This window comes from Marmota marmota, unplaced genomic scaffold, assembly GCF_001458135.2.
Source record: "Marmota marmota marmota unplaced genomic scaffold, marMar, whole genome shotgun sequence".
Classification (NCBI taxonomy): domain Eukaryota; kingdom Metazoa; phylum Chordata; class Mammalia; order Rodentia; family Sciuridae; genus Marmota; species Marmota marmota.
The window spans coordinates 3,567,048-3,578,203 of NW_025999927.1; the positions used below are offsets into that span (position 1 = coordinate 3,567,048).

An 11,156-nucleotide genomic window follows, 5' to 3' on the forward strand; every position below is an offset into this window, starting at 1 on the left:
TAATTCTTTATGCTTATAGCACAAAATATGCATAAAACTAACACAAATCTATAAATTAAATTCCACAAACCAACAAAGTCTATAAAACTCTACATGAATTCACTAAGATGGATGATATTCTGCTAAAACTACACATTCACAACATAAACATGATACAGACTACTTTGGACTACCAGGTTTTTTAAAACTGAGCACTGTGTAACCAATCAATTCTCCCACAACTTTCCTCTATTCAAAATAACACAAACCCTTACCAGGGAGATCAATATTGCTTCAAAAGGCAGGGATATATAAATTTATCACTTATTCCCTCTCTGTTCTTTTCTAATTAAACTTACAACTAAAGAAACACTATTATTATCACCTCTGACTGAAAAACATAAAAAGCAGATGCAGAAACTGAAAAGGTAGTTCTATTATTCAGATGTAGATATTCCCAGAAAATGTTTATGTTGAATCATTTTATCTATGAGCTGAAATGGCAGAAAATGGAAGATAAACAAGGTAAGAATATGTATGTACCTTTTGAATTTACAGTTACATGTATTAGCCAATGAAATGATTTAAAAATTTTAAAGGGAACTTTGAGACTGGACCCAAGAGAATTTGAGAAGTTCAGTCTAATAAAGACTCTTACAGGAGTAATAGGATATAGAAACATGAGGACAGGATTTATGTGGAGAATACCCCAGGTTATGACCCCAATATGCAACTATTAGTTAAGTCTCTTATTCTGTTTCTCCATCTTATAAAGAGGATAAACAATTCCATGAGCTGTTAAGTGCAGTTACAAAGTCTCTTATAAAAATCTAAAGAAAAATAGATCATTAACAAGAAATAATAAAAGAACAGTAATTGCTCCATAAATACCATTTAAGTGAATGAGTGAACATATCCAAACAATCAAATCAAAATTGACAATTATGTTCCTGGCTAGATGCCAAGATATATAAAAAGCTTTTTTATTTTCCTGTCTTAAAAATGTCATGATTTAATTGGGCAGGATGGTCCTCCCCCAAAATTAATGGGATGGAATTTTAACATTTGTTTAAATGTTTAAAGAAAAAAGACAATTAATGAAAAACTCAGTTTGAAACCTCAAAATCATTTGATCAAAAATTTCAAAAGACTGCTAAAAATACAATTTTAGCTTTATACAAAAATAAATAAATAAACTCTTAAGTCTGTTCACCTATTATTACCTACTCTTTTCTCAAAGAACTACTTATTAATTGATGTATTTAAATACTAGATAAACATGGCGTGTGTTTGTGTGTGCACGCCACTATAACATAAAGCCAGATAACACAGTAAACTTTAAGAATGAAATAATATATAATATATACAGCTATGGTGGCACATGCCTATAATCCTAACTATTCAGGAGGCTGAGGCAGGAGGACTGCAAAGTTCAAGGCCAGCCTCTACAACTTAGTCTATTTCAAAATAAAAAAATATAAAATCACACTGGTGTTGAGCCATTAGATATTACTATTAAGTTGGAGCCAATATCAAATTTTAGAAATGAGTATTCCTCACTTCACTGAACACTAATTTAAGAAAATGGACTTAAGGTTTAATTAGTAATGGCAAATAGGAAGGGTCATGCTACATGCCAGGGTTTGTTTGTTGGTTGGTTGTTTTTTTTTAAGTTGTAGATGAACACAATACATTTATTTATTTTTACGTGATGCTGAGGATCTAACCCAGTGCCTTACATGTGTTAGGCAAGTGCTCTACCACTGAGCCACAACCCCAGCCCTATGCCAGAGTTTTTAAAATGCATTCCAGGACACTTGAACTCATCCCTCCTTTCAGTAGACTTTGAAAAATAAACAGACTCAATCTATAAGCATTTTAATATGTTAGAATTAATAGGTTCCAATAAAATCTACTAGATTATTAGCTCCTTCATCATCAGACATGGGAGTTTTAAAAAACTATACCAATGAAATGAATTACTAGGTTGCTTGTCTACCTAGAGATCCCATATGAGTCAGAATATTTTTTAGAATTTCATTAGAAAACCTGCACTGCTGCTCAATAGCCCCAGGTAGTCACAGGTTAAGTTTTGTCTCCCTAGGATTTCCTGATCCCTACTAAGATCATAAAAAACACTTCTATGGCATCTCTTCCCATAAGCATTCCCAGGAGAAGAGGAAAGTCCAGAAAGCACTTTAAAATACTAGCATTTTGGTTGTCAATTTACTTTCCCCAAGAAAGAAGAAATCCACAAGACTGTTATTATCCAAATGAGATGATAAATTTCCTGTGATCTAAGGAGGAGTCACTGAGCACATACAAAACATTATTTTTTATTTATCTTAAAAACAAATGGGAAATAAAGTTAGCTGAACATAAAGGTGCATGCTTATAATTCCAGCTACTAATGAGGCTGAGGTAACAGCAGGAACTCAATTTCAAGATCAGCCTAGGCAACTTAGTGAGATCCTGTATCTAATAAAATAAAAATTTTGAAAGGCTGGTGACGTAGGCCATGTGGAAGAGTATTTGCCTAGCATGCTCAAGGCCTTGGGTTCAATCCCCAGTAAAAGTGAGAGAGAGAGAAAAGAAAAATGTACCAGTTGCAAAATACATAAGAGTTGACAGAGGTAACAAGAGCTCATTCACTTTTAGCATACTGCATTAGGTAAACCTGCATTGGGGAGTTTTACAGAGTGCACTACTCTTGCTAACCTGAGTTAATGATTATAAACAAGAAAAATGGTTCTCAAAGTGGGTTCCCAAGACCAGTAGGGTCAGCAACACCTGGGAACTTGATAGAAGTGCAGGCTCCACTTCACTCTGAATTAGAAACTCTAGGGGAGGAAACCAGCCATTTGTGTTTTAACAAGCCATCAAGAACTCTGAACTCTGAGGCATCATACACCTATAGGAAGACTAAGCCTGGCGGTTATTTCCCAAGGTCTTTTTTTTTTTTTAAAGAATTTAACCTTTATTTATTTGTTGTTTATTTGTTTTGTTATGTGGTGCTGAGAATCGAACACAGGGCCTCACCTGTCCTAGGCTAGCGCTCTACCCCTAAGCCAAAACCCCAGCCCTTCCCTAAGTCTTAAATGGGATACCTGGCAATTAACAGAATCACCATTTGTTTTCCTAACCATGTAGGTTATATGGAAGAAATGAAATGGACGAGTGAAAAGCATCAGGGAAATTCAGTAACTATTAAGACTTAAAAGATGCCAAGATAATGATAATGAAAAAGAAATAAAACATCAACAAAAAATAGGGCAATAAAAGGAACATTCATTAAAATATATAATAGAAAAGATGCTTTGAGAAGGTTCTAAAAAGAAATCACAATTTTTCAATACAAATAAGTAAAAACTAAGGAAATGGAAAGCCAATACTTCTATACACAGAAGAGTTAAAGGCATGCCTGGGAGTGCTCTCCTTAGAAGAGCCTGTTTGCAAGGTTAGCTGGCATTTGGGATCTTACATGAATCTAGATTTCCAGATTTCCACCATGAATTGATAAGAAACCAGTGGCTGAACTGTAATGTACAAACAATATGGCTTATGTTTAAAACCCGTTTTCATTCTCAAGAGTCTGAAATTTGAGTGTGTGTCAGGCATGGACTGCCTATGTGACCAGACATCAATAAAACACTGCATGATGGTCTCTAGCAAGATTCACCTAATTAGCAACATTTCACTTGCAGTGTCATAATTTCTTGCTGGGGAAATTAAATGTGTCTTGCCTATGTGACTCTACTGAGGAAACTTGTGCCTGGTTTCACCCCATGCACCTTTTCCTGTTGCTGATTACACTTTATACCCTTCTGTTTTAATAAAGCACAACTTTGAGTAATGCAACCCACACACTGAGTCCTGCAAGTTCTCCTGGCAAATTATCCAACCTGAGGGATCCCCAATATATTCTCTTAGTTCTAAGATAAATGAGCTCTTTGACAGTCACATACCAAGATAAAAATAAGACAAATATCATTGAATCTGATGGTTCATAATACTCTAAACGTTTAAGTATTATTTTATCTCCATTTTCTTATTCTTTTGGAGGGGGTAGGTTTGAACCCAGGGGCACTTAACCACTGAGCTATAACACCAGCCCCTTTTATCTTTTGAGATAGGATCTTGCTAAGTTGCTGAAACTGGTCTTGAACTTGTGATTTAGCCTTGCATAGTGATACAAGTCTATAATCCCAGCAACTGGGAAGGCAAGTTGTAGGCCAGTCTCAGCAATTCAGTGAGACCCTGTCTCAAAATAAAAACTAGAAAGGGCTGAGGTAGAGCACCACTGGGTTCAACCTCCAGTTACCAGGCCACCCCCACCCCCAGACCCCAAAAGCATTGATTTTTATCTATTTCTAACTCATAGAAGGTAATGTTCTTCAAGTCTCCTGGAAATAATACAGTAAGCTCAAGGACATATTTTTGGTAGATTCTGGGATAATGGTACATAGATTCAGTTAGTACAATAATTAGTTATATGGGTGTATCAAAGTTTGGAAGTACAAGTAGGTGGTATAGACAATTAATGAAAACTACTATAAAAATTTTAACCAGGAAACCATAAAACTTTCTGTGGGTCTCTGAAGAAGTATCTGAAGACACTGTAATTAAAGAGAGAATTTTTCAGAAGACTATGTATCTAATGCAATAAAGTCTGATCCAAATCAATTTAATAAAGTTTAAGAACCATGATATTTCATATAAGTTACTAACGTGGGAGAAAAGGAAAACGAGAATATTTTGAGGCAAACAACTCAGACTTAACCAGACATGAAAATATTTACTATGTTAGATAGTATTTCATTTTATAACAGTAAGCTTTCACATTTCGTTTTTATTAAAAAATTAGGTAAGTAAAGAAAGCACTATTTCACACTGGAACAAAAAAAAAAAAAAAAGAAGGGGCTGGGGATGTGGCTCAAGCGGTAGCGCGCTTGCCTGGCATGTGTGCGGCCCGGGTTCGATCCTCAGCACCACATACAAAAACAAAGATGTTGTGCCCGCCGAAAACTAAAAAATAAATATTAATATTTAAAAAAAAAAAAAAGAAGAAGAAGAAGCAGAGCTTCAAGTTATTTTAAAGGACACAATTATTGGAGACAGGAAAAGAGTCAGGCACAGTGGCCCAAACATATAATCCTGACAGCTCAGGCAGTAGAGGCAAGAGGATCCTGAGTTCAAAGCCAGCCTCAGCAACTTGGCAAAACCCTAAGCAACACAGCAAGACCTTATCCCAAAATAAAAATTATTTTTTAAAATGGGGCTGGAAATGTGGCTTAGTGGTTAAGTACCCTTGGATTCAATCCCTGGTTTGCCCCTCCTCCTCCAAAAAAAAGAGGAAAAGAGCTTAAACCCAGATTTCCACTGAATGTCATTTTATGCTGTCAGGCAGTAACAACGTATCATTCTTTTTATTTTTTTATTTTTTTTAGAAATTGGTGTTTATTCTCTGTAAATTGGTGCTTATTCTCCTTATTTCCACCTTGCTTATTAATGTGTGACTGCAGAACAACTCAAGACCACTCGGTGGTTGTTCCTACCCACTCAGTGGCCTGAGCAGTGGGAGCTGCTGACCAGTCTTCAGTGGCTGGCTGGGCACTCCAGTCTTCAGTTGGGAACTGCTGGATAGGCACAGAGAGCACCTGCACACCTTCAGACCAGTCTGCAACCTCAGGTTCAGTAGCAGTGAACTCAGGAGCTGGAGCAGTCCATTCACCCTGAAATTCCTCCTTGGTTGTTAGGGTCTGTAAACAAGTCAAGATGGCGCCTGGTATTTTGCCAGAGGGAGTGGTTTGTGAAGTAACGCCAGCTAGCCATTAAGTGTGGAGATTCCTTATTGGTTGACTGCTGTATCTAGTTTATGTTAATTAAGATAAGCTGTGTGGAATGTATATATACCCCTCCTGTCCTGCAATAAACGGCTCCCACTCCTGCTGTATCAATGTACACAAGTTGCTCGTCGCCCCCCGGTTAGTTTGCTGCAGCCGGACTGGAGCAGATGGTGGCCCGTACCGGGAGCCCCGGGACACTCGGGGGTAAGTTGACGAGGAAAAGCTGCCCGTCCTTAGATAGGACGGGAGCAAATCTGCTCGTCCCTAGGCAGAGAGGGCGAGAGGAAAAATGGACATTTTGAGAAAATGGAGAAGATTGATACAGTGTTTGTGTCTTGTCTTGAAATGTTGTATTGTCTTTGTGACGAAAATATGGAAGGGGTGTTAAGTAAATTACTAAGGGAAGAAGGCACCCCAGTGGAACCAAGAGCAGTTAGGGCATGTGTTGATGGAAGCCCAGGAACTCTAGTCAGAAAGAAGAAAGTTCAGAAGAGGAAGGATTATCAGGAAAAAAGTTGCAGCAAAAGGCTATTACTGAATACTTTTCGTTACCAGAGGGTGCGTGAATCAGCGTGGCGGCTGCCACGTGCACGAGCTGGTCATGGCGCAGCAAGGACTTTCCAAGCAGAGGCAGCTGGCTCTTACCCGCCCCCCGCCCAGGGAGCGGGACGCCACTGCGAGAGCCCAAATCCAAACCTGACCGGAGGCACAGTCTCGCAGGCTCTTGCTCCCTGTGCCCAGTGGCAGTTTGAGTCCGGAACACTCCCTGGATTCTCCCGGGGGCCATCTGGGGGGTGACAGCAACTTGTGTACATTGATACAGCAGGAGTGGGAGCCGTTTATTGCAGGACAGGAGGGGTATATATACATTCCACACAGCTTATCTTAATTAACATAAACTAGATACAGCAGTCAACCAATAAGGAATCTCCACACTTAATGGCTAGCTGGCGTTACTTCACAAACCACTCCCTCTGGCAAAATGCCAGGCGCCATCTTGACTTGTTTACAGACCCTAACACTTGGTCACAGCCTTTTCAGCAGCAGCCTGCTCTTCCTTTTCAATCTCTTCAGGATCTCTGTACAAGTCCAGATCAGGCATAACCTCCCATGGGTGCTCACGGGAAATGGTGCCACACAAGGGCAGAACTTCTCGGGCCAGCATCCACCACATCAGACCCACAGAATGAGCTCCCTTGTTGTTGCATGGAATGGTAATGTCCACATAGCGCAGAGGAGAGTCTGTGTTACACAAAGCAATGGTAGGCAGACTGACATACGACACTTCTGTAAGAGGCTGGTGGTCAGCCCTGGGATCAGTAACCACCAGAAGACGTGGCTCCCGGAAAGCTGCCTGTATCTGGTTAGTGAAGGTTCCAGGAGTGAAGCTGCCAGCAATAGGGGTGGCTCCAGTAGCAGCAGCAAACTTCAGCACAGCCCGCTAGCCAGTATTCCTAGAGGATATGACACTGACATCAGCAGGGTTTTCAATGACAACAATGGCACGAGCTGCCAGCAGAAGCTTCTCCCAGGTCCTCTTCAGATTTATGATGTAGATGCCATCACTTTTCCTTTTGTAGATATACTGTTCCATCTGGAAATCAAGGTTGGTGCCACCTAAGTGGGTTCCTGCTGCAAGGAATTTGAGGACATCCTTCTCCTTCATTTGCAGGACATCAAGGGCTCCGGATATTGTGACAGTTTCCCTTTAAAGTTACGATGGGAATCAAGAACAACGTTGTATGGATCCCTCCCTGGGTAGCGCAGAAAGGACAAAGTATCATTCTTTAAAAAAAAAAAAAAAAAAAATTATCCTACCCATTAAGGAAGTAATTTTAAAGTGTTAAGAAGAAGCCAAGGGTTGGGGTTATAGTTCAGAGGGAGACTGCTGGCCTCGTACAATGAGGCACTGGATTCAATTCTCATCACCACATAAAAAAAATAAACGAAAAAAAAAAAGCAGCAGGACCAGCAGCCAAGTATGGTGGCCCACGCCTGTAATCCCAGCAATCCTGGAGGCTGAGGCAGAAGTATTACAAATTCAAAGCCAGCCTCAACAATCCTAAAAATCTTAGCCAGACCCTGTCTCAAAATAAAAAGGGTTGGGGATACAGCTCAGTAGTAAAGCACACCTGAGTTAATTCCCCAGTGCCCTGTCTCCCCAAAAAAAATTTAAAAAGAAAAATTACTGAGGGCTGGGGTTGTGGCTCAGAGGCAGAGCGCTCACCTATCGTGCGAGAGGCACTGATCCTCAGCACCACATAAAAAAAATTAAGATATTGTCTCCACCTATTATAACTAAAAAATAAAAATATTTAAAAAAAGAAAAAATTATTGGGCTGGGTCCATAAGTCAGTGGTAGTGTGTATGCTTTAGCATATTCCAAGGCCATGGGTATCACCATAATGGAAAAAATAAAAAGTATTACAACATACATTTAGAAAAATGCATAGGTAAAGACTTGAGATGCCACACAAAAATGCTAATATTATAAATGATTTTCTTCTGCTAATTTTCTGGATTTTTCATACTTCCTACAATGAGTTAAAAATAATGTAAATTTGTTTAAATAAAAAGTTTATTTTATTATTAAATAACAAAATTAATATTAAATTTTATTATTTGAAGATGGTAACATCCATGATTTCTTGCTGACACTATCTATACAAAGGAAATTAAATCCATTGTACAATTTAAATGAATTTCCAATAATTCTTTAAGGCCTAAAGTGCCTACTCTCCAGGTAAAATGTAAACCTGTTTTAAGATGCATGTGATCAACTGATCAGAGAACATTAATTACAGTTACTTCCCTGGCTTTCAGCTGTTGCTGTATGTAACAAGTATATCTTTAGAACCACAGAACCCTTGCTTAGTAAGTACAAGGCTCTGGGTTCAATAACCAGCATCACCAAAAACAAAAAAACAGCCCAAAATAACTATGGCCTATTATGGCAATTAAAAATTAAGTGATTTATTTCTACATTATACATTGTCACCTTCGTGTCACCTCAACTTTGTTTTTAACTTTGCAAAAACTTCAGTATTTTCTGCATACTTGAACTTGTTATCTGGTGGTTATCAAAAGGAAGTAAACACATTTCTTCCTCAGTAAAATATTTTATTTAGTTAAACAGAGAACAGAATAAATATATCATCTTATACAGGGCTGAGGTTGTGACTCAGCAGTAGAGGGCTCACCTAACACATGCAAGGCCCTGGGTTTGATCCTCAGCACCACATAAAAATAAATAAATAAAAGGTATTGTGGGGATGGGGTTGTGGCTCAGTAGTAGAGCTCTTGCTTCACATGTGTGAGGCACTGGGCTCAATTCTCAGTACTGCACATAAATAAATAAAATAAAGGTCCATCGACACTAAAAAAAATATTTTAAAAAAAAGTATCATGTCCAACTACAACTAAAAAATAAATAAATAAATAAAGAGGCACTAAGACTTATCAACACAGTAATTATCAAGAAAAGGTGCAAATGAGTTTAAAATAATCTTTTAAACAACTTAAAATAATTAAGACATTTTATAAGACTTCCATTCAAAAAATTTAAGCCCAATGCTAAAATAAGCAAAATCACAGCTGGTACCTAGTTACTCACTCTTCCAAAAGATTCCAGAGAGCCTAGGTTTTACTGCATCCTCAAGCAATAGGACTATTCAAATATTATAACAAGAAAATACAAGCCTTTGGGCTGGGGATGTGGCTGAAGCGGTAGAGCGCTCGCCTGGCATGCGTGCAGCCCAGGTTCGATCCTCAGCACCACATACAAACAAAGATGTTGTGTCCGCCGAAAACTCAAAAATAAATACTAAAAAATTCTCTCTCTCTTTCCCCTCCCTCCCTCCCCTCCTCTTTAAAAAAGAAAAGAAAATACAAGCCTTCTTCTTAAGGAAAAAAAAAAAGAATGCAAGAGAGACATAAGTAAATTAAGGAACCACATTCCTAATGACAGTCTGATTTCTAATTCGCAAACCTGAATATTATCAATGCCTTGAATAAAGTCAACAATTAGTGATTATTTTTCCAGCAGGAACTAAGGATGAATGCTGATGCTCCATTTCTGTTCCTGGAATCCTGACTTCATTTTTTTTTTAAATGTGTAAGGTAGCATCTTTAAAAAACAAAAAATTAGTCTCTTCTTTCAGCCTAAATGGAGTAACAATTGACATTTTAATACCCCCGAAAAACAGACAAAATACTTTAAGCAATGTCAATCACTGGACATCAGATAAAGAAGAAAAGATGATTTCAAAAAACAAGTTTCCTGGGGCTGGGGATATAGCTCAGGTGGTAGAGTGCTTGCCTAGCATGTACCAAGCCACTGGGTTCTATCCCCAGGACCAAAAAAAAAAAAAAAAAATGTAAGGCAGGCTCTAGAAGTACCTTACTGTATAGCCCTAAGAATTACCAGCACATGGACCTACAGATTGTGGGTCAGATACCAAAGAGGAGAATTGTTGTACAGGGAAACTTAAGAGATATGCAGAGGGTCCTCTCAGTACTCAGGTGAGAACCTAATAGCACTTGCATATGAGGAATTATCCAAGACAATGGAAAAAATTAGAGTGAAAAATGCTTGATATTAACTAAGAATTAAGAGTTTGAGTCTACCGGCCTAACTAGAAAAATACACAAGTTCTAAGCATTAGTTAGTTTACTCCAGAAGGTCCTGTCCCAGTAGCAGGTTAATAATTACCTCTGTTCTGAAGAACACTGCTCCAACCTCACCTAATAAGATTCTAAAGCAAGACCCAGAAAAATCACACTTTTCTCAAGGAACTTAAATATACGCTAAGAAAAAGCTCAGGAAGACCTACAGAATTACAGAAAAATTCAGTACTCAACATAGCAAAATTCACTACATTTAGGATCATCAAAGATTAACAGGCATACAAAAAAAACAAAATGCAGGCCTGTGAGCTGGGGGTGGTAGAGCTTTTGCCTAGCAAGTTCGAGGCCCAAGGTTTAGAGAAGAAAAGGGCATGGAAGGAGAGGGGAGAGGAAGGATGAGGGAGGAGAGGAAGGGAGGAGGAAAGAGAAAATAGAGAAACAGAAAAATTTTTTTTTTAAAGAAATAATGGTCAAACTGTTTCCAAATTAAACAAAAAATATAAACCAAGATCAAGAAGTTCAGCCGGGCAAGGTGGCACACACCTGTAATCCCAGCAGCTTGGGAGGCGGATGCAGGAGGATCACAAGTTCAAAACCAGACTTAGCAATGGTGAGGTGCTAAGTGACTCAGTGAGATCCTACCTTTAAACAGAATACAAACCAGGCTGGGAATGTGGCTCAGTGATCAAGTGCCCCCCCCCCCCC

General features: G+C 38.6%; 1 protein-coding gene, 1 long non-coding RNA gene and 1 pseudogene across 5 annotated transcripts in view; 1 reads left to right on the forward strand and 2 right to left on the reverse strand.

The window, feature by feature from the left end:
• Nucleotides 1–11,156, reverse strand: part of Arid4b (AT-rich interaction domain 4B) — a 123,122-nt gene that overhangs the window by 92,942 nt on the left and 19,024 nt on the right. The window lies entirely within an intron of this gene.
• LOC125615909 lies at nucleotides 2,103–6,297 on the forward strand. Its single transcript, XR_007346516.1, has 4 exons — nucleotides 2,103–2,507; nucleotides 5,110–5,114; nucleotides 5,736–5,740; nucleotides 6,286–6,297. It is a non-coding gene; the product is annotated as an uncharacterized LOC125615909 (long non-coding RNA).
• LOC107157952 lies at nucleotides 5,417–7,839 on the reverse strand (annotated as a pseudogene).